We start from the raw sequence: 24651 nt of genomic DNA, 5'->3' as shown, positions 1-24651 counted from the left end.
GCTGGAAAGGCGAGCATGTTTAGTGCGACTGGGATTGGAACCCGCGACCCTCGGATTACGAGTCGAACGCCTTAACCCACTTGGCCATGCCGGGGCCCATTCATATAATGATAATACGGAAGTGTTTGTTTCCAGGTAAAGTTTACCATATTAAATAATATGCCATAAGCTTTGTACCAGACAGTTTACTACATTAGTACCACAACACACATGTTTCGTACAAAAAAAACAAAACACGCATTAAATACCGTACCACAAGTTCTGTACTAGACAAAGTTTACCACATCACATACCACAACAAACGTGTTTTGTACCAGATAATGTTTACTACATTAAGCACCACATCACACGTGTTTTGTACCAGATAAAGTTTACTACATTAAGCACCACATCACACGTGTTTTGTACCAGATAAAGTTTACTACATTAAGCACCACATCACACGTGTTTTGTACCAGATAAAGTTTACTACATTAAGCATCACATCACACGTGTTTTGTACCAGATAAAGTTTACTACATTAAGCACCACATCACACGTGTTTTGTACCAGATAAAGTTTACTACATTAAGCACCACATCACACGTGTTTTGTACCAGATAATGTTTACTACATAGTTTGTCAATTTGAGTCATGTACTGTCGCAAATGTCTTACTTCATCGTATCTTTTTTTATACAGTGAAATACCGAGCTCTGCGACGAAACTCGTTCAACACTCACAGATACGGTAAGTTTAATAAAAGCATCTCGCTAAGTCTGTCGTACAATAATAAGATTACATGTAAATAAAATAATAAATTGTTTGTTTGTTTTTGAATTCCGCGCCAAGCTGCACGAGGATTATCTGCGTTGATAATAAACGTACGTTATAAACATGTTGCATATTATACTTTCGTTGGACAAGCTAGACCCTTCTTTATCCATTATCAACACCTGCGTCACCTAGTGGCACAGCGCATATCTGCGGACTTACAACGCTACAAACCGCATTTCGATACCCGTGGTGGGCAGGGCACAGATAGCCCATTGCGTAATTTGCGCTTAACTTCAAATAAACAAAAACAACACCTGTGCAAATTTTGAAGCACAAATTTAAAGCCGTCGGTAGCACCTTTATTTATCAAATATAAAGAGACTCGTAACGCACACTTGTGAATGTAGTCGGTGACGTCAAAGAAATAACAATTTCCGATTCAGAACTATTAACCAAGCAGAATAGAGGCAACCGATCAGCAGCACCCGCCGTCTATTACGTGATAATGTTAATCACGTAGCGAGACAAACATAAACGTTATACCCCCCCCCCCCCGACACACATGGCTGAAAATCCAGAATCATCGCGGTTCGAATCTTGAATCTTTTGGTTCAAAATTTCGTGTAATTACTTTAGTGTCTCTATTTATTTAGCTGCTTGAAAAACAGACAAGCTTAGTCTCCTAAGTATACGAAAGCTGTTTTAAATACAATAACTGTGGGGGGGGGGGCGGCAGAAACACGAAGTCTGATGCCAGAATTCAGGTTCAATGACCTTGAGAACCCCACTGTGACCTTATGCGTTTAATTCTCCATTCTCCTTCATGTGGGGGTTACGTCACATAGTCCGTCACTTGGATGGCAAGTGTGGCCCAGTTCTCTCTGAGAATTTATGGACAAAGAAACAGAAAACGTAAATTAGCACAGGATGCATGTCCCCCTCAGTGTGTTATGCCTCTAATTTCCATAGACATGTATATACTTATTTCTTTTAAAGCACTGGAGAGCTGAGACAGACACATATTCAATATGTACAATATCAGTTTTAGCACTAACAAGTGGCCCGGCATGGCCAAGCGTGTTAAGGCGTGCGACTCGTAATCTGAGGGTCGCGGGTTCGCATCCCCGTCGCGCCAAACATGCTCGCCATATTAGCTGTGGGGGCGTTATAATGTGCGGTCAATCCCACTATTCGTTGGTAAAAGTTTGCGGTGGGTGGTGATGACTGGCTGCCTTCCCTCTAGACTAACACTGCTAAATTAGGAACGGCTAGCACAGATAGCCCTCGAGTAGCTTTGTGCGAAATTCAAAAACAAACACACACTAACAAGTGTGGTGTAATCACATGTGATAAAGGATCTGATAAATAAACGATTATTCTCGTACGATTTTCTCAAAGTTTACTAATTTTTGTTCAAATACGTGTTTTATTAAAATAAATGTTTTTTTTTTTATTGCTGGATATCAAAGATTTTTTTTTTTAAATGGGAGAGTTCTTTACCCATATGTGTGATAGTGAGAAAAACCCGAAAACAAACAAACCTGAAGTTACCATACGGGTCCCTCACTGAAACAATTGCGTAAAATAATTGTATGAAAAATACGGAAGGGACTCGAAGACCAAATAATGGAGTTATTTAGTGCTTGTTTTTAGTTATTTATTTTACGAGACTTAAACTGGTAACCAACAACCTTGTGGAATCAAGATAGTGTAAAAAATTGTGGTTAAGTTATGATTTTAATTTTCTTGTTAAAGTGTTGCCCAAACACCTGATAAATACCATTTTTAGCGATCTCTTAATGTGATTAATAAAGCTGTATTCTTAAGCCTAGATGTTACAACACCTTCATTGAAGTTGTAACCGTTGTTTCAGCTCTGTGAACACTCATTTCTTTTTTGGAACACCCTTTGCAATCACAAGTTGGTTGTTAGGCCTCGCAGCTACGTCAGCATGAGGAATCAAGGCTCGGGCCAACTATGAAACGCGAAAAACTTTCAAGCAAAACATCCGACAACTGGAACAAAATTTTCGATTTTATTGGACGGTTTGAATTATCTCTTGAAATGTCAGCCCAGTGGGTTATAATTTCCGGTACGTCTGGTTACTGTGTGCTTACACCAATTTCCTGGTTTAGATTTTATCGATTCGTACTATTAACACCCCCTGCGGTCATTACAAGTGAAGCGTTCCAAAGGTTTGACATATTCTGATTATGTTTCCTTCTACCCGTCTGTCTCTCTTCCGTTTTTTTTTCTCTGTCTCTCCCACTCTACCTTGTCTGCTTCACCGCCTGTTTGCATACTTGTCAGACAACCAAAGGAAAACTAGCGCTGCATATATAAAACAAACAAATATACGGACCAGAAACCAGCAAATCGTTGTTTCTGGATATGATATTTCGCTCTGTTTTCTTTGTGTGTTAAACGGAAAACAAACATCTCACAATTCTTCAAACCCTCGTCATTTTCTTTTTGCAAAGAAATTCCTCAGAGCATTCGACTCCTAGTGAGACTTGTACCATTTGTTTTAATATTTGTTTTAAATTTTAATAAATTTCACTTTACAATGAAAAGAGTGATTTCACAGATTTAATGAAATTTTCGAAATAGTTACTAAATTATATATTTCTGTTCAAGATTCCACATGTAACAAAATCAGTGTTCCCCTACCCATCCTTTCCCTAAAAGCGAAATATTATTGAACATTCTATAGCATTATTCACCCAGTTACGTTTCATCTTCTGGAAAACCAGAGTTGAAAGTTTTTGGTCAAACTTATTCATTCTCAACAACACAGTTAATCACCAATCGCAAGATCTGGCTAAATGGGAACTTTCAAATGAACCAGACCTAAACTTCATTGCAGAACTAAGTGGTACCTAGTTTTTGCAAATCAAGATAATTTAAAACTACCTTACCTGCAACGTCCTTCATCTTTTGTATGTAGCCCTTTTTATGACCTACGTTGTGCAACTTTCTCTTGCAGGTAAAACATAGGGTTGATAAGGGGAGAGGAGAAAGGGGGAGACCACACGGTGGGAATAATCTGGGTAAGCCGTCTCTCAGAGATAGATCGATTCCAAAAAAATTCCATCCCTCCAGCAATAATCAGGGTAAGCCATCTCTCAGAGGTCGATTGATTCCAAAAGAATTCCATCACTCCAGGAAGATTCAGGGTAAGCCATCTCTCAGAGGTCGATTGATTCCAAAAGAATTCCATCACTCCAGGAATAATCAGGGTAAGCTATCTCTCAGAGGTCGATCGATTCCAAAATAATTCCATCACTCCAGAAAGATTCAGTGTAAGCCGTCTCTCAGAGATGGATCGATTCCAAAATTTCCATCCCTCCAGGAATAATCAGGGTAAGCCATCTCTCAGAGATGGATCGATTCCAAAAGAATTCCATCCCTCCATCTGACACTTTTGATGATAGATGGTGTCATTTCGATTCTTTGTCACAAGAGTCAATATTTTTTTAATAGTATATAAACCGCGGTAGTCAATTTACCATATCAAATTTACTGAAAACATCTACATGGAGGTAGAGAGTTGTCCAACAGATTCAGTTTCGTAGACAGAAAGTTCACGTAACAACTACTACGTTTGGAACGTTGGTTCAACTAACCTTGATAGGGGTCTCTGTTAACTACGAAAAAAAATACACGGTGAAAGTTTTTTTCTTCTTTTTGACCTCAGACGGGGCGTGAAACACAGGAAGATTGCACGTGTATGATACTGGCTGGGGCCCCTCACGTGTAGTCAGCCAAAAACATATGCAAGAGGTAACAAAAAAAGCACTTCAGCAAATACATGCACAAAATTATTGTTTTTTTCGCTAACTCTAAACATTTTTACGAAATTGGCGATTTTAAATATTTTTACAGCAAAATCCTGATTTCACGCCTTTTCAAAACTCGTGTTTATTATATTTTAACACCCCCACCTTCCCGGTAACATGAACACGTCATCACAACAGTGTTCACATGCTGGAAGCTGAGGCCCAAAAACCGAACCTTTCTGATACATTCATATAATTCCAACATTTCAAACAGTTTTTTTTTTCGATTTCATTTCCAAAACTAACACGGATTCTTTCGTAAATTTGAGTTCGATTCTTGACAGTAAAAGCTTATAACTAAATTATTCTATAAGTTTACACGTGTATTCAATACATAAGATAAATATCTTATGCTTATTGGCCCGTCATCATCAGGTTGTCAGGGCGCTCGACTCGCAATCAGGGTCACGCCAAACATGTTCGCCCTTTCAGCCGTGAGGGCGTTATATAGCGCGATCAATCCCACTATTCGTTGGTAAAATAGTCGTCCAAGAGTTGGCGGTGATGATCAGTCTTACACTGCTAAATTAGGGAAGACTAGATGGACCTCATGCGGCTTTGCGCGAAATTCAAAACAAATTAAAACTCAGACTGACTGACGTAATGAGCTACATCACTCCTTCCTGTCTCATTCGAAACAGCAACCATAATAATGCACTATTACATTTGTTAACAGGGAACTGAACTTTTACTTCTTTAACGAGTTTAATCAGTGTCAGGTGGCGCTTCATAAACACATAAATATAAATAATAATAATCCCTTCATGGCTTTAAAATAAATTTAAAAATTGTTTATTGTATTATGTATCAAAAATCAAAGCAAAAATAAGCTAACAGCCATTTTTACAGAAGACATATTCGAATTTTAGTGGTTGCAACGTTTCGACCCATGGCACCGGTCTGTCGCCATTTTGTTACATTCCTCACTAATTAATAAAACTCACTCACTGATTATTCTCATTCGTTCACAATTTCCCCAGTTTTCACTTGGTGTTTGTTTTGTTCTTAAGAGCCATGCCACACTGGGTTATCTGTTGAGTCCACAACAGTCCGATTGTTTTTGTGAATTTCGCGCAAAGCTACACGAAGGCTGTTTGCACTAGCTGTCCCTAATTTAGCAGTGTAAGACTAGAGGGAAGGCAGTTAGTCATCACCACCCACCGCCAACTCTTGGGCTACTCTTTTACCAACGATAAGTGGGATTGACCGTCATATTATAACGCCTCCACGGCTGTAAGGGCGAGCATGTTTGGTGCGACCGGGATGCGAACCCGTAACCGTGAGATTACGAGTCGCACGCCTTAACCCACCTAGCCATGCCGGGCCCTCTAAAGAGTAGAGTCTCCCGCTAGTACATCGGGAAGTCTACGGATTTACAACGCTAAAATCCGCGGTCCGATTCCCCTCGGTGGACTCAGCAGATAGCCTGATGTGGCTTTGCTATAAGAAACCAGCCCACACACAAACTCAAAGATTAGAGCATGAATTTCCAGTAACAAGATGTAAACATTCGGCATCAGGTTCGTGATGACGAGAAACCAACTTGAAGTAAAAACTAAGTTCTTGTACCAGCACCAGCACCAGCCGTCTTGAGAATACATATTTAGACTTCAGGTTAATAATCGGTCACATCAGCCAGTAGGTTCAACCACAGAAAGGAAATATGTTACTGTGTTACTTACATCTCTATCGATATCTGTTTGTTTAGAATTAAGCTCAAAGCTACACAAAGGGTTATCTCTACTCTGCCCACCACGGGTATCGAAACTCGATTTCTAGTGATGTGAGTCTGCAGAAACTAGGATTCAGTACCTGCTGTGCCACTGAGATGGTTGTACGTCAGGTTTTCAAATGTATATTATTCTTGTTGTCAGAAGTTTTATTTAGTGTGTTTTCTTTTAGCAAAGCCACAAAGGGCTATCTGCGCAGCCCACCGAGGGGAATCGAACCCCTGATTGTAGCGTTGTAAATCCGGAGGCATACCGCTGTACTAGCGGGGGGCGGTTTTATTTAGAAATATATCTATAAAAACAATGACAATGAAGTAATTACAAGTTTTTTAAACGTTTCCTCCTTTCCATTGTTTATGTCCTTTTTATAGAAATAATTGGAGTTATATTCAGTTTGTTTGCTTTTTAATGTCGCACAAAGGTACACGAGACCTATCTGCACTGGCCGTCTCTAATTTAGCAGTGAAAACAGAAAATGTATCTTAATCACCACTACCCACCGCCAACTTTTGGGCTACTCTTTTACCAACGAATAATGGGATTGGCCGTTGCTTTATTACGCTCCCACGGCTGAAAGAGCGAGCATGTTTGGTGGGATGGGGATTCGAACCTGCGATTCTTAGATCGCGAAGCAAGCTCCCTAACCGCGTAGTCATGCTGGGAGGGTTTCAGATATCCTTTTCCATACTATTCCAAAAATACCTTGGAAACAGATAAAATAGCATCCGGGTTATCAGAGATTTTCCGTGAAATTTTTTAAATCATTTTATTTCTCAAGAGTGTTTACTACAATCGTCCATTTGCGATTTTGTTTTCAAAAATATTAAAAATTCACAATTCTTCTCGTAGACAAATCAGACAGTTTCCAGGTTTCACAGATTTGTTTTTCATGTAGTTCTCTAAACCTTTCCTTGAAAAAAAACAAACAACTGAAGTAATCATCAAGCTTTCCTTTTTACTTTCCTTCTCAAGTGTAGGGTTAATTTCACATACTTCACTATTTGTTTGATATTCATAAGTTAACTACATTCTTCAGTATTTGTTTGATATTCATAAGTTTACTACATTCTTCACTATTTGTTTGATATTCATAAGTTTACTACATTCTTCACTATTTGTTTGATATTCATTAGTTTACTACATTCTTCAGTATTTGTTTGATATTCGTAAGTTTACTACATTCTTCAGTATTTGTTTGATATTCATAAGTTTACTACATTTTTCAGTATTTGTTTGATATTCATAAGTTTACTGCATTCTTCACTATTTGTTTGCTATTCATAAGTTTACTACATTCTTCACTCTTTGTTTGATGTTCATAAGTTTACTACATTCTTCAGTATTTGTTTGATATTCATAAGTTAACTATATTCTTCACTATTTGTTTTATATTCATAAGTTTACTACATTCTTCAGTATTTGTTTGATATTCATAAGTTTACTACATTCTTCACTATTTGTTTGATATTCATAAGTTTACTACATTCTTCAGTATTTGTTTGATATTCATAAGTTTACTACATTCTTCAGTATTTGTTTGATATTCATAAGTTTACTACATTCTTCAGAATTTGTTTGATATTCATAAGTTTACTGCATTCTTCACTATTTGTTTGATATTCCTAAGTTTACTACATTCTTCACTATTTGTTTGATATTCATAAGTTTACTGCATTTTTCACTATTTGTTTGATATTCATAAGTTTACTACATTCTTCACTATTTGTTTGATATTCATAAGTTTACTACATTCTTCACGATTTGTTTGATATTCATAAGTTTACTACATTCTTCACTATTTGTTTGATATTCATAAGTTAACTATGTTCTTCACTATTTGTTTGATATTCATAAGTTTACTATGTTCTTCAGTATTTGTTTGATATTCTTAAGTTTACTACATTCTTCACTATTTGTTTGATATTGATAAGATAACTACATTCTTCACTATTTGTTTGATATTGATAAGTTTACTACATTCTTCACTATTTGTTTGATATTCATAAGTTCACTACATTCTTCACTATTTGTTTGATGTTCATAAGTTAACTACATTCTTCAGTATTTGCTTTATATTCATAAGTTTACTGCATTCTTCACTATTTGTTTGATATTCATAAGTTTACTGCATTCTTCACTATTTGTTTGCTATTCATAAGTTTACTACATTCTTCACTATTTGTTTGATGTTCATAAGTTTACTACATTCTTCAGTATTTGTTTGATATTCATAAGTTAACTATATTCTTCACTATTTGTTTTATATTCATAAGTTTACTACATTCTTCAGTATTTGTTTGATATTCATAAGTTAACTATATTCTTCACTATTTGTTTTATATTCATAAGTTTACTACATTCTTCAGTATTTGTTTGATATTCATAAGTTAACTATATTCTTCACTATTTGTTTTATATTCATAAGTTTACTACATTCTTCAGTATTTGTTTGATATTCATAAGTTAACTATATTCTTCACTATTTGTTTTATATTCATAAGTTTACTACATTCTTCACTATTTGTTTGATATTCATAAGTTTATTACATTCTTCACTATTTCTTTAATATTCATAAGGTTACTACATTCTTCACTATTTGTTTAATATTCATAAGTTTACTACATTCTTCAGTATTTGTTTGATATTCGTAAGTTTACTACATTCTTCAGTATTTGTTTGATATTCATAAGTTTACTACATTCTTCAGTATTTGTTTGATATTCCTAAGTTTACTACATTCTTCACTATTGTTTGATATTCATAAGTGTACTACATTCTTCACTATTTGTTTGATATTCATAAGTTTACTACATTCTTCAGTATTTGTTTGATATTCATAAGTTTACTACATTCTTCAGTATTTGTTTGATATTCATAAGTTTACTACATTCTTCAGTATTTGTTTGATATTCATAAGTTTACTACATTCTTCAGAATTTGTTTGATATTCATAAGTTTACTGCATTCTTCACTATTTGTTTGATATTCATAAGTTTACTACATTCTTCACTATTTGTTTGATATTCATAAGTTTACTGCATTTTTCACTATTTGTTTGATATTCATAAGTTTACTACATTCTTCACGATTTGTTTGATATTCATAAGTTTACTACATTCTTCACTATTTGTTTGACATTCATAAGTTAACTATGTTCTTCACTATTTGTTTGATATTCATAAGTTTACTATGTTCTTCAGTATTTGTTTGATATTCTTAAGTTTACTACATTCTTCACTATTTGTTTGATATTGATAAGTTAACTACATTCTTCACTATTTGTTTGATATTGATAAGTTTACTACATTCTTCACTATTTGTTTGATATTCATAAGTTCACTACATTCTTCACTATTTGTTTGATGTTCATAAGTTAACTACATTCTTCAGTATTTGCTTTATATTCATAAGTTTACTGCATTCTTCACTATTTGTTTGATATTCATAAGTTTACTGCATTCTTCACTATTTGTTTGATATTCATAAGTTTACTACATTCTTCACTATTTGTTTGCTATTCATAAGTTTACTACATTCTTCACTATTTGTTTGATGTTCATAAGTTTACTACATTCTTCAGTATTTGTTTGATATTCATAAGTTAACTATATTCTTCACTATTTGTTTTATATTCATAAGTTTACTACATTCTTCAGTATTTGTTTGATATTCATAAGTTAACTATATTCTTCACTATTTGTTTTATATTCATAAGTTTACTACATTCTTCACTATTTGTTTGATATTCATAAGTTTATTACATTCTTCACTATTTCTTTAATATTCATAAGTTTACTACATTCTTCACTATTTGTTTAATATTCATAAGTTTACTACATTCTTCAGTATTTGTGTGATATTCGTAAGTTTACTACATTCTTTAGTATTTGTTTGATATTCATAAGTTTACTACATTCTTCAGTATTTGTTTGATATTCCTAAGTTTACTACATTCTTCACTATTGTTTGATATTCATAAGTGTACTACATTCTTCACTATTTGTTTGATATTCATAAGTGTACTACATTCTTCACTATTTGTTTGATATTCATAAGTTTACTACATTCTTCAGTATTTGTTTGATGTTCATAAGTTTACTACATTCTTCAGTATTTGTTTGATATTCATAAGTTTACTGCATTCTTCAGAATTTGTTTGATATTCATAAGTTTACTGCATTCTTCACTATTTGTTTGATATTCATAAGTTTACTACATTCTTCACTATTTGTTTGATATTCATAAGTTTACTACATTCTTCACTATTTGTTTGATATTCATAAGTTAACTATGTTCTTCACTATTTGTTTGATATTCATAAGTTTACTATGTTCTTCAGTATTTGTTTGATATTCTTAAGTTTACTACATTCTTCACTATTTGTTTGATATTCATAAGTTAACTACATTCTTCACTATTTGTTTGATATTGATAAGTTTACTACATTCTTCAGTATTTGTTTGATATTCATAAGTTCACTACATTCTTCACTATTTGTTTGATATTCATAAGTTAACTACATTCTTCAGTATTTGTTTGATATTCATAAGTTCACTACATTCTTCACTATTTGTTTGATATTCATAGGTTAACTACATTCTTCACTATTTGTTTGATATTCATAAGTTTACTACATTCTTCACTATTTGTTTGATATTCATAAGTTTACTACATTCTTCATTATTTGTTTGATATTCATAGGTTAACTACATTCTTCAGTATTTGTTTGATATTCATGAGTTTACTGCCTTTTTCACTATTTGTTTGATATTCATAAGTTCACTACATTCTTCACTATTTGTTTGATGTCCATAAGTTAACTACATTCTTCAGTATTTGCTTTATATTCATAAGTTTACTGCATTCTTCACTATTTGTTTGATATTCATAAGTTTACTGCATTTTTCACTATTTGTTTGATATTCATAAGTTTACTGCATTCTTCACTATTTGTTTGATATTCATAAGTTTATTACATTCTTCACTATTTGTTTGATGTTCATAAGTTTACTACATTCTTCACTATTTGATTCATATTCATAAGTTTACTACATTCTTCAGTATTTGTTTGATATTCATAAGTTTACTACATTCTTCAGTATTTGTTTGATATTCATAAGTTAACTACATTCTTCAGTATTTTTTTATATTCATAAGTTTACAGCAATCTTCACTATTTGTTTTATATTCATAAGTTTACTACATTTTTCACTATTTTTTTAATATTCATAAGTTTACTGCATTTTTCACTATTTGTTTGATATTCATAAGTTTACTGCATTCTTCACTATTTGTTTGATATTCATAAGTTTACTACATTCTTCACTATTTGTTTGATGTTCACAAGTTTACTACATTCTTCACTATTTGTTTCATATTCATAAGTTTACTACATTCTTCACTATTTGTTTCATATTCATAAGTTTACTACATTCTTCAGTATTTGTTTGATATTCATAAGTTTACTACATTCTTCAGTATTTGTTTGATATTCATAAGTTTACTGCATTCTTCACTATTTGTTTGATGTTCATAAGTTCACTACATTCTTCACTATTTGTTTTATATTCATAAGTTTACTACATTCTTCAGTATTTGTTTGATATTCATAAGTTTACTACATTCTTCAGTATTTGTTTGATATTCATAAGTTTACTACATTTTTCACTATTTGTTTAATATTCATAAGTTTACTACATTCTTCACTATTTGTTTTATATTCATAAGTTTACTACATTCTTCACTATTTGTTTGATATTCATAAGTTAACTATATTCTTCAGTATTTGTTTAATATTCATAAGTTTACTACATTCTTCACTATTTGTTTTATATTCATAAGTGTACTACATTCTTCACTATTTGTTTGATATTCATAAGTTTACTACATTCTTCAGTATTTGTTTGATGTTCATAAGTTTACTACATTCTTCAGTATTTGTTTGATATTCATAAGTTTACTGCATTCTTCAGAATTTGTTTGATATTCATAAGTTTACTACATTTTTCACTATTTGTTTGATATTCATAAGTTTACTATGTTCTTCAGTATTTGTTTGATATTCTTAAGTTTACTACATTCTTCACTATTTGTTTGATATTCATAAGTTAACTACATTCTTCACTATTTGTTTGATATTGATAAGTTTACTACATTCTTCAGTATTTGTTTGATATTCATAAGTTCACTACATTCTTCACTATTTGTTTGATATTCATAAGTTAACTACATTCTTCAGTATTTGTTTGATATTCATAAGTTCACTACATTCTTCACTATTTGTTTGATATTCATAGGTTAACTACATTCTTCACTATTTGTTTGATATTCATAAGTTTACTACATTCTTCACTATTTGTTTGATATTCATAAGTTTACTACATTCTTCATTATTTGTTTGATATTCATAGGTTAACTACATTCTTCAGTATTTGTTTGATATTCATGAGTTTACTGCCTTTTTCACTATTTGTTTGATATTCATAAGTTCACTACATTCTTCACTATTTGTTTGATGTCCATAAGTTAACTACATTCTTCAGTATTTGCTTTATATTCATAAGTTTACTGCATTCTTCACTATTTGTTTGATATTCATAAGTTTACTACATTCCTCACTATTTTTTTGATATTCATAAGTTTACTGCATTCTTTACTATTTGTTTGATATTCATAAGTTTACTATATTCTTCAGTATTTGTTTGATAGTCATAAGTTAACCACATTTTTCACTATTTGTTTGATGTTCATAAGTTAACTACATTCTTCAGTATTTGTTTGATATTCATAAGTTAACTACATTCTTCAGTATTTGTTTGATATTCATAAGTTAACTACATTCTTCAGAATATTTTGGTTGTTTGTGAACTTTTTTTTGGATTAGAATAAAAACTCTCTGTCTCATATTTATTCTCTTGAAGTTACTGTATGGTTTTAAAACGGCATCTTGTACGCTCGTGGTCCCATTCGCATTTTTCAGAGGTCCCTAGGATTTGCCCTCCAGTGGATGAGCGTTGTCTTTGGAGACTTACCGCAAGAAACCGTTTTTCGATACCCGCGGTGGGCAGGCGCAAATAGCCCATTGTGTAGCTTTGTGCTTGATTCGAAACAAACAAATCTTTTGGAGCTGTGCGTGGCAGTCCTTAGCTTTGAACTACTGACCAGAAGGAGAGACAGCCAGCAGTGCTGGCCGCCACAAAGGTTTCATTCGGCTCTTTGAAAGAAATAACAATATTGACTGTGAGCTGAAAGTGCAGAAGGTGTTCAGCGTTGTCATTTTCGAACCTCGGACTCTTTGTCTCGGAGCTTAACACGTTAAGTACACCTGGCCAAAAATAATTTTATGACCAGTTGACCCACTGTGGTCGTTGATACATAAATATATATCATAAATGTTTTTGCATTGAATATCCTACATCTTCATGCTAATGTTAAAGTGTCTTGATTCCAGTTTGAAGGAATACTTTCATGACACGTAGGATATTGTGGTCACCTACAGTATTTGAAACAGGTTTAATCCGAACGCGGTTGAACCATATTTTCCCCTCCATTCATGAATAATTCAAACCGGTTGTCCATCCATTCAGAGTCTTCAGTAAAACACGGTAATAGTTAACTGTTAGATCATCTGCTGTTCATCCTGTCCCGTAAGACATGACAAACGGATTATAGAGTTGCTTGGACTCAGACCTACACAAGTGGTTCGTCATAGTAATGGGTAAAATGAGGAACATCAACCATAGAAATTATGATGTCTTCAAGTAAAATAAGTGTGTACACCTAGTTTCATTCTCAAGGAATAGAGTTGTAGATGGGATTTATATTTGATTACCGAGTTTTCGATAATAGTTGTTTGGGTTATAATGTTTTTATACAGATTATGATAAAAAAGAAACAAATAAATACTCAGATGTTAGAAAACAAATCCATATAGGTCAATGAAGTTGTTTCAATGCTCTCTGTTTCTCATTAACGCAAAGCCTTTAGGGCAGTCTATGTATGTTGTGCCGCAGCAAGTGTCAAACCCCAAACTTCAGTGTCATAAAGCCTCTAGCTCACGGCTAAGCCACTAGTAAACATTTCGGTTACTGTAGAAATTAGGTGGATTTTTTTCCTCGAAACAACAAATAATATCTGCGTTAACATCAAAGGTAACTTCTCTGACGTTTCGGCCGCATGTTGCGTTGACGTTTCAGCCGCGTGTTGCGTTAACGTTTCACGAAAAAGAAGTGGAACTCTGTGTTGATCACGTACGTCACAACTTCAGGTAGCACTCGTGCGGTTCGTTTAAATACGGGTCAACACATTTTTGCTGTTCGTTCTCAAGTCGAAACACGAACACGGGTTACCGAGTTAGCTTACAGAGTCAGCACTCCGGGTTTAAACATTAATTGAAGACATAAAAAACCAATCACGAACAGCTACAAAAAAACAACAACAAAAAACTCCAGGTGACTAGAAAGTCTCTGATATTCAATTAAAGACCCTTCGTCAAGCTAAACTCTACTAACAGAGATACGTCGTCAAGGTAACCTCTTTTAAAAGGGGTACGTTTACACCTAAACGATTGCGTCTCCTCCTTGTTATCTCTTCACGGCGTGATTTTTTTTTTTTTTTTTGCAAATCATTTTGGCCTGGGAACTTCTTGTTGGTCGCATGAAGCTTGTCATAATAGCGAGTAAAGCAGGGCCCCTTCCTCTTCGGTGTGGTGAGGGGTAGGGTACAAGTGAAGCGAAGGAAGTTGCTACGTGCGATGAATACGAAATAAACTCAAGAAGTAGTGAAGGTTACGTTACCCCTCGTGCTTGCCTTTGTCTACACAACTCTACCGGTACATCTATCACATATCCTGCTGAGTTCAACCGCTGCCCAATGACAGAGAGATAGGAAAAAAAAACCCTACAAAAAAAAAACAATAAAAAAGGTGTCTATAGTTTCCAGGGGTCGATTTTAAATTTCTTGGGGGATCTCCGGCTCAATGCTTCAGAAAAAAGCTGTCAGTTATTTGAAAAAACTGCCCATTCGTCTGTCATAAGGTCTTAGTCTTAAAAAAAACCCTTTTACTCAAACCTAACCCCGTTCACACGATACCAAAGTCCTCTCCTTAAAAAAAACAACAAATTGTGCAAGGTCTTTTTTCTTGTTCGTACTTCTATGTCATGTGCAAGGTTTTTTTGTTTTCGTGTTCGAACTTTTATATCATGTGCAAGGTTTTTTGTTTTCGTGTTCGTACTTTTATATCATGTGCAAGGGTTTTGTTGTTTTCGTGTTCGAACTTCTATATCATGTGCAGGTTTTTTTTCGTGTTCATACTTCTATATCATGTGCAAGGGTTTTGTTGTTTTCGTGTTCGAACTTTTATATCATGTGCAAGGTTTTTTGTTTTCGTGTTCGTACTTCTATATCATGTGCAAGGGTGTTTTTTTTCGTGTTAGAACTTCTATGTCATGTGCAAGGTTTTTTGTTTTAATGTTCGTACCACATGATAATGCACAAGGGTTTTATTGTTTTCATGTTCTTACTTCTGTATCATGTGCAAGGATTTTTGTTTTCGTGTTCGCACTTCTATATGGTGAAAGTTCCTTGTGTTTATATCCCAACGCTTGGTTCTCTGACGCTCTGTGGTTCTCATATCAATCTCTTGATAGGTATTGTTAGTTTTTCAGTGGTAAACCTTTCACACACACACATGGCGTCACATAAGGAAGAACCAAAGTCTTACTGGATGTATTAAATCATTTAACTGACCATTAGTTAATATTAACGCCCATTTCGATTATTTTATATCGAAAAGTCTGGGAAAGTAATAGTATTAAAAATTTATAAGGCTTCAGGCAACACGAAAACATGAAGTCTACTATACTTTATACTGCAGTCATTTTAGTCTCGTGTGTCTACTATTAGAATAGGTTGGTAAAAACAGTTAAAGTAATCACACACGATATTATGTTGGTGTAGTTGTAACTTATGCGTGTGATTTTCATCGCCATAAAAAACAACAACAAGCACTGAGACCTATTATACCATAATTTCTATTGTTTTTCTAATCCAGAATATAATTGTCTTTTGTTAAAGGTTTATTGACCCTAAAGTATTAACACCATCAAATCTGTATTTATTCTCCCACCCCACAGATTTACATTTAGTAGTCACGGAGAAAGGGAGACGTGTGGTAATACACAAGGTGGTGTGGAGACGTGTAGAAAGACACTAGGTGGTGTGGAGACGTGTGGAAAGACACTAGGTGGTGTGGAGACGTGTAGAAAGACACTAGGTGGTATGGAGACGTGTGGTAATACACAAGATGGTGTGGAGACGTGTAGAAAGACACTAGGTGGTGTGAAGACGTGTGGAAAGACACTAGGTGGTGTTGAGACGTGTGGAAAGACACTAGGTGGTGTGGAGACCTGTAGAAAGACAATAGGTGGTGTGGAGACCTGTAGAAAGACAATAGGTGGTGTGTAGACGTATGGTAATACACTAGGTGGTATGGAGACGTGTAGAAAGACACTAGGTGGTGTGGAGACGTGTGGAAAGACACTAATTGGTGTGGAGAACCTGTAGAAAGACAACAGGTGGTGTGGAGAGAATGTAGAAAGACAATAGGTGGTGTATGTAGACGCATGGTAATACACTAGGTGGTATGGAGACGCAGAAAGACACTAGGTGGTGTGGAGACGTGCAGAAAGACACTAGGTGGTGTGGAGACGTGTGGAAAGACACTAACTGGTGTGGAGACCTGTAGAAAAGATCAACAGGTGGTGTGGAGACCTGTAGAATCAACACTAGGTGGTGTGGAGACGCAGAAAAGACACTAGGTGGTGTGGAGACGATGTAGAAAGACACTAGGTGGTATGGAGACGATGCGGTAACACAAGGTGGTGTGGAGACGTGTAGAAAGACACTAGGTGGTGTGAAGACGTGTGGTTATCATCAGGTGGTGTGGAGACGTGTGGAAATCACACTAGGTGGTATGGAGACGTGTGGTAATACACAAGGTGGGGGAGACGATGTGGGAAAACACTAGGTGGTATGGAGACGTGTGGTAATACACAAGGTGGTGTGGAGACGTGTGGAAAGACACTAGGTGGTATGGAGACGTGTGGTAATACACAAGGTGGTGTGGAGACGTGTGGAAAGACACTAGGTGGTATGGAGACGTGTGGTAATACACAAGGTGGTGTGGAGACGTGTAGAAAGACACTAGGTGGTGTGAAGACGTGTGGAAAGACACTAGGTGGTGTGGAGACGTGTGGAAAGACACTAGGTGGTGTGGAGACCTGTAGAAAGACAATAGGTGGTGTGGAGACCTGTAGAAAAACACTAGGTGGTGTGGAGACCTGTAGAAAGACATTAGGTGGTGTGAAGACGTGTGGAAAGACACTAGGTGGTGTGGAGACCTGTAGAAAGACACTAAGTGGTGTAGGGTAGCAGGTTTTAAGTCAATATTTATAAGATAATTTAAAAATCGCGTGACTCGAGAGTTTAACACATATTGGAGAAGAACAAATACAAGCATCTAATATGTTGTCTAACATATCAAACCAAGTTTGTGCACAACGTTCTAATGTTATCTAGTACATCAAAACAAGTTTGTGTCTGTGCACACCGTTCTGATGTTATCTAGTATATCAAACCAAGTTTGTATCTGTTTGTGCACACCGTTCTGATGAAATCTAGAATGTCAAACCAAGTTTGTGTCTGTTTGTGCACACCGTTCAGCCATTTTTTATTTACACGATATAGAATGTAGGATGACATAGGAGCAGCAGATTGTATTCCCCATCTAATTTCATAGTGATAGAATTATTGAAAACAATAAGTTTTTTATCTTCAGTATTCGCACTTCTACGTATTTTTCATCAGCTGGAGTTGTTCACGTTTGCTGGACGGAAGTGATGTTATTTCATGGTTAATAAAAGGTCATCTTAGGGCACTAAAAGTTGCTTCCCTTATGCGTAACTGTAAAAACACAAACGCTCATATAAACTGTACAACATAAAATTGTGAAACCGTCAGTTTGCATGGGTAGTGGGCCCTGGCACAGCCAGGTGGTTAAGGCTCTCGACTCGTAATCCGAGGATCACGGGTTCGAATCTCCGTCACATCAAACATGCTCACCCTTTCAGCCATGGGGGCGTTATAATGTACGATCAATCCTACTATTTGTTGGTAAAACAGTAGCCCAAGAGTTGGCGGTGAGTAGTGATGAGTAGCTGCCTTCCCTCTAGTCTTACACTGCTAAAGTAGGGACGGGTAACGCAGATGGCCCTCGTGTTGCTTCGCGCGAAATTAAAAAAAAAGACCGAACCAAACCGCATGGATCCCACCAACGTTCATGTGTAATTCTGTGAAGATCCATCAACGTGGGGCGAAGTAGTTTTAAAAATTGCGAAAACTCTAAAACATCAAGAAAAACCCCAAAACGTGTATCTATTTCTTCGTGTATGTACTCACTGAACCTTCATGCTAAATTTGGTGAAGATCCACACAAACGAGCGAGCACTCCAGCCAGTTTATAATAATATTTTGTTGGACGAATAGGTCTTATGGACAATACGGTAGTGTGGATATTTCATGGCTACTTTAAATCACCATTGCAACCATATATTTTCTAGGATCTGTCTGTTTGTAACTAAGCACAAAGCTACACAATGAGCTCTCTGTGCTCTGCCCACCACGGGGGAACGTTTTCTAGGTATCAGTTTGCAAAGAAAGCTTTTATTGTTCTCTATTGTATGAGATGACTATGTACCTACATAGAATCATGATGTAGGTATATAAACACCTAATTAACTCGAAACCTGAACACGAAATGTGACAAATTTCACCTAAAACATTAAACAGATTACACACGAAGACGCCTAATTTACTTTCTAAAATATAACATTTCTTTCCACGGAGAAGCTTTATTGCTTCGAATTAGGTCGTTTAAGCCACACACACACAATATCTACTGATGGCGCCTGATCTATGATCGATTTTTGTGTTCCAACTCTTTCATTCGACGTTTCCAAAATAGGATATCTTGTCGTCTTGGAAATGTTCTGACGCGTGACATTACATGGTCACGTTTATGTCGATCCTCACTTCAACAATTAGTTATCATTTTGGAAGGATACGAAACGGCAAGAAAGATACGGATATATCAGAGGTTTTTATTATAAACAGCTGCTTTATCTCTCACTATCTGAATCGCATCATTTGAAATCGATGTCATTTGAAAAACGTTTCGTTTGTAAGTGTATTAGGACTAGCCAAATAAACCTTCAGAAGACGAGAACACGTCCTGGGAGAGAAATGGCTTGGGACGTGAATCTGACAGGCTAAGTCGCCAAAGTTAATCTGAAATCAGACTGCACTCGATGTTCCTGCACAAACGAAACCGACAGACCTTTGAGTCGTCGCGCGCCTTGCACGCATGCTAATCTGTCACGTGGACGGCTTCTCGTAAGCCATCTACGTTCCATCGCAAATAACTAACACTAACACTTATAATGTTATAAGTTGCTTTATATTAATCTATTAATAAACGTGCAAACTTCCAAGCATTAAAAAAACAAAAAAAAACTTTTCTCAATAAATTATTCGAGGTAAATACGGTCAGTGCTGTCTGTTGGTGTGTTGTGTCCCCTTCTCTGATATTTACATGTCCGTGGTAAATACGTTCAGTACTGTCTGTCGGTATGTTGTGTCTCCTTCTCTGATATTTACATGTCCGTGGTAAATACGGTCAGTGCTGTCTGTCAGTATGTTGTGTCCTCTTCTCTGATATTTACATGTCCGTGGTAAATACGGTCAGTACTGTCTGTCGGTGTGTTGTGTCCCCTTCTCTGATATTTACATGTCTGTGGTGAATACGGTCAGTGCTGTCTGTCGGTATGCTGTGTCCCCTTCTACGACATTTACATGTCTGTGGTGAATACGTTCAGTACTGTCTGTCGGTATGCTGTGTCTCCTTCTCTGATATTTACATGTCCGTGGTAAATACGGTCAGTGCTGTCTGTCAGTATGTTGTGTCCTCTTCTCTGATATTTACATGTCCGTGGTAAATACAGTCAGTACTGTCTGTCGGTGTGTTGTGTCCCCTTCTCTGATATTTACATGTCTGTGGTGAATACGGTCAGTGCTGTCTGTCGGTATGCTGTGTCCCCTTCTACGACATTTACATGTCTGTGGTGAATACGTTCAGTGCTGTCTGTCAGTATGTTATGTCCTCTTCTCTGATATTTACATGCCCGTGGTAAATACGTTCAGTACTGTCTGTCGGTATGCTGCGTCCCCTTCTACGACAATTATATGTCTGTGGTGAATACGTTCAGTGATGTCTGTCAGTATGTTGTGTTCTCTTCTCCGACAATTATATGTCTGTGGTGAACACGGTCAGTGCTGTCTGTCAGTGTGTTATAGTAAGAAGAAGGTTTCCGAATCCATAAAAACTGCATTAGTCTAGCCTGTTTTGATGTCCAGTAGGTGGCGTATATCATTATTTTGTAAAACGTAGTGGTGTTTCTTTTTATTTGTTGATTTTTTTTCGAAACACAAAATTTTCTGTCTTCGAAATTCTCTTGTGTTCCTTTATTAAGCCGAAATGATCGGTTTGTCGAGCAACCTATATAACACACAGCCCTATCATGGTGTGCCCTCTATGATGTAAAACCTGGAACAATTTCACTTTTTTATTTTTGTGTCTATACGTGTAAATGTCCATATTTAGGCTCAATAAAAATGAATGTTTTAAGTAGTGTAGGATTTCATACAGTCGAAGAGCAGTTTCGTTTCGCACCGTACAACTTAAAATTGAAATATAAACTTAATCCGAAGTATAAATCCACTTATTGTAAAGGCTAGGATAACTTGTTCTTAGAAAAAGAAGTCATTATCGTCGATAACAGCGCCCTCTTCTACAAGCATATCGTAACAATTCTAGTCAGCTTTACACGAGGACTATCTGCACTAGCCGTCCCTAATTTAGTGGAGTAAGACTAGAGGGAAAGGCAACTAGTCATCACCACCCACCGCCAACTCTTGGGATACTCTTTTACTAAAGAATAGAGGGAGTGACCGTCACATAATAACAACCCACGGCTGAAAGTGTGAGCATCTTTAATGTGACAGGGATTCGATCGTGCAACCCTCAGATTACGAGTCGAGCGCTCTGAGCACGTGGTCATTCCAGATCCTTGCGAATTGAAAGGGGTGGGTACAAAGAGAAGCGTTCTATTAATATATCATCTAATAGTAAGTATAATAAAGTTTACTCAAAACTATTGTAAAACTGAGGAAAACTTAATTTAAGACGCTAATAATACGTGTTTAAAACAACTTAAATTTTCTCCATTTTAAGATTTTGTTTGTTAAAGTTTGTACTCCTATGTATTTCTCCAGTTTTTTTTTCCCCAATGACTCAGCGGTAAGACTGAAGGCTAATAATGCTGTGGTAGGCAAACCACAAATAGCCCATTGTATAGCCATGTGATAAAAAACAAAGATACGAGTGAGAAATTTATGGGATTTTAAATACTTGTAAAAATAAACGTATAAATTATATTTATTTTGATTTGTGTCGTACTTTTCTGAGAGTACAGCTTGTAAAATAATACAGATTATTGAGAGTACAGTTTGTTAAATAATACAGATTATTAAGACTACAGTTTGTTAAATAATACAGATTATTGAGAGTACAGTTTGTTAAATAATACAGATTATTAAGAGTACAGTTTGTTAAATAATACAGATTATTGAGAGTACAGTTTGTTAAATAATACAGATTATTGAGAGTACAGTTTGTTAAATAATACAGATTATGAAGACTACAGTTTGTTAAATAACACAGATTATTAAGAGTACAGTTTGTTAAATAATACAGATTATTAAGAGTACAGTTTGTTAAATAATTCAGGTTACTGAGAGTACAGCTTGTAAAATAATACAGATTATTGAGAGTACAGTTTGTTAAATAATACAGATTATTGAGAGTACAGTTTGTTAAATAATACAGATTATTGAGAGTACAGTTTGTTAAATAATACAGATTATTGAGAGTACAGTTTGTTAAATAATACAGATTATGAAGAGTACAGTTTGTTAAATAATACAGATTATTGAGAGTACAGTTTGTTAAATAACACAGATTATTAAGAGTACAGTTTGTTAAATAATACAGATTATTAAGAGTACAGTTTGTTAAATAATACAGATTATTGAAAGTACAGTTTGTTAAATAATACAGATTATGAAGAGTACAGTTTGTTAAATAATACAGATTATGAAGAGTACAGTTTGTTAAATAATACAGATTATGAAGAGTACAGTTTGTTAAATAATACAGATTATTGAGAGTACAGTTTGTTAAATAATACAGATTATGAAGAGTACAGTTTGTTAAATAATACAGATTATGAAGAGTACAGTTTGTTAAATAATACAGATTATGAAGAGTACAGTTTGTTAAATAATACAGATTATTGAGAGTACAGTTTGTTAAATAATACAGATTATTGAGAGTACAGTTTGTTAAACAATACAGATTATAGAGAGTGTAGTTTGTTAAATAATACAGATTATGAAGAGTACAGTTTGTTAAATAATACGGATTACTGAGAGTAGAATTTTTTAAATAATACAAATTATTAAGAGTACAGTTTGTTAAATAATTCAGGTTACTGAGAGTACAGCTTGTAAAATAATACAGATTATTGAGAGTACAGTTTGTTAAATAATACAGATTATTGAGAGTACAGTTTGTTAAATAATACAGATTATTGAGAGTACAGTTTGTTAAATAATACAGATTATGAAGAGTACAGTTTGTTAAATAATACAGATTATTGAGAGTACAGTTTGTTAAATAATGCAGATTATTAAGAGTACAGTTTGTTAAATAATACAGATTATGAAGACTGCAGTTTGTTAAATAATACAGATTATTAAGACTACAGTTTGTTAAATAATACAGATTATTGAGAGTACAGTTTGTTAAATAATACAGATTACTGAAAGTAGAATTTGTTAAATAATACAGATTATTAAGAGTGTAGTTTGTTAAATAATACAGATTATTGAAAGTAGAATTTGTTAAATAATACAGATTACTGAAAGTAGAATTTGTTAAATAACACAGATTACTGAGAGTAGAATTTGTTAAATAATACAGATTACTGAGAGTAGAATTTGTTTGATAATACAGATTATTGAAAGTAGAATTTGTTCAACAATACAGATTACTGAGAGTAGAATTTGTTTGATAATACAGATTATTGAAAGAAGAATTTGTTCAACAATACAGATTACTGAAAGTAGAATTTGTTAAATAATACAGATTACTGAGAGTAGAATTTGTTTGATAATACAGATTATTGAAAGAAGAATTTGTTCAACAATACAGATTATTGAGAGTAGAATTTTTTAAATAATACAAATTATTAAGAGTACAGTTTGTTAAATAATACAGGTTACTGAGAGTACAACTTGTAAAATAATAGAGATTTTTTATTTCTTATTTTTAAAAATAATGCGAAGATTTGATATAACGTACCGTGTTCAAGTACTAGGACTACAAAAGCTGTATGTAGATAGCTTCATAGAACATATATTGATGTAAAGAGGTAACCAACCACCGCAACTACATAGCCCTAGTGGCTCAAAGGTCAAGCTATAATACTACAAATCTGACCACAGTTGTTAAAGAAGGAGTGGAGTGATGTTAAACAAGGAGTGAAGTGATCTGACCAGAGATGTTAAACACAGACTGAAAAGATGCCAGAGGTACTGGAAAGATGTCCGTTCCATTGACAATTTCGTAATTCTCCCAGGATCGCGGTTCTGCTGTGTTTGTTCTTTGATTAATTCGGTTCCTGTTTGTAAATATCTTCCTACCTAACTGTTGAGTCTTAGATGTTGATATTCATACAGCAGGTTAAGCATCTCCTATTTGTAACATTCCGCTTTAAAAAAGAGAAACGTCCTTCTGTTATTGTATGTATCGCTCCACATCAGTTCCAGCAGCCTACTCGCCAACATTATGGGATGTCTTAAGACAATATTTGGTCAGTTATCACGTCTGGTATGCCCTCAGAGAACTACAAGATATAACAAAGTTATTTAACGAAAAATTTGTTTGCCGTAACAATGTTACATGTTTATTTGTCACAGCAGGCTGTTCGTTTCGCAAAATTAAATGTTGGTGTATCAAATACTTTTCAGGTGAATACGTTTGGATCTGTGTTATGTCTCGAAAACAAATTTTATACTAAGTTCATTAGGATTTGTTAGAATATCCTATGCCAAGTAGCAGGGTCTTTGCTGTGAACAGGAGTCTAAGGTTC

At 34.8% G+C, this 24651-nt stretch overlaps 1 long non-coding RNA gene across 6 annotated transcripts in view; it reads left to right on the top strand.

Annotated features, from left to right (window-relative positions):
* The window catches only part of LOC143247005 (uncharacterized), a 206465-nt gene that overhangs the window by 48034 nt on the left and 133780 nt on the right, over positions 1-24651 (top strand). For all 6 annotated transcript variants that reach the window (XR_013026310.1, XR_013026309.1, XR_013026306.1 and 3 more), the window contains exon 2: positions 681-728. This is a non-coding gene — a long non-coding RNA (uncharacterized LOC143247005). The remainder of the gene's footprint in view (positions 1-680; positions 729-24651) is intronic.

The sequence above is a fragment of the Tachypleus tridentatus genome, chromosome 3 (assembly GCF_004210375.1).
Source record: "Tachypleus tridentatus isolate NWPU-2018 chromosome 3, ASM421037v1, whole genome shotgun sequence".
Classification (NCBI taxonomy): Eukaryota; Metazoa; Arthropoda; class Merostomata; order Xiphosura; family Limulidae; genus Tachypleus; species Tachypleus tridentatus.
The sequence above is the reverse complement of the archived record's forward strand: the minus strand, read 5'-3'. Positions and strand labels throughout refer to the sequence as shown.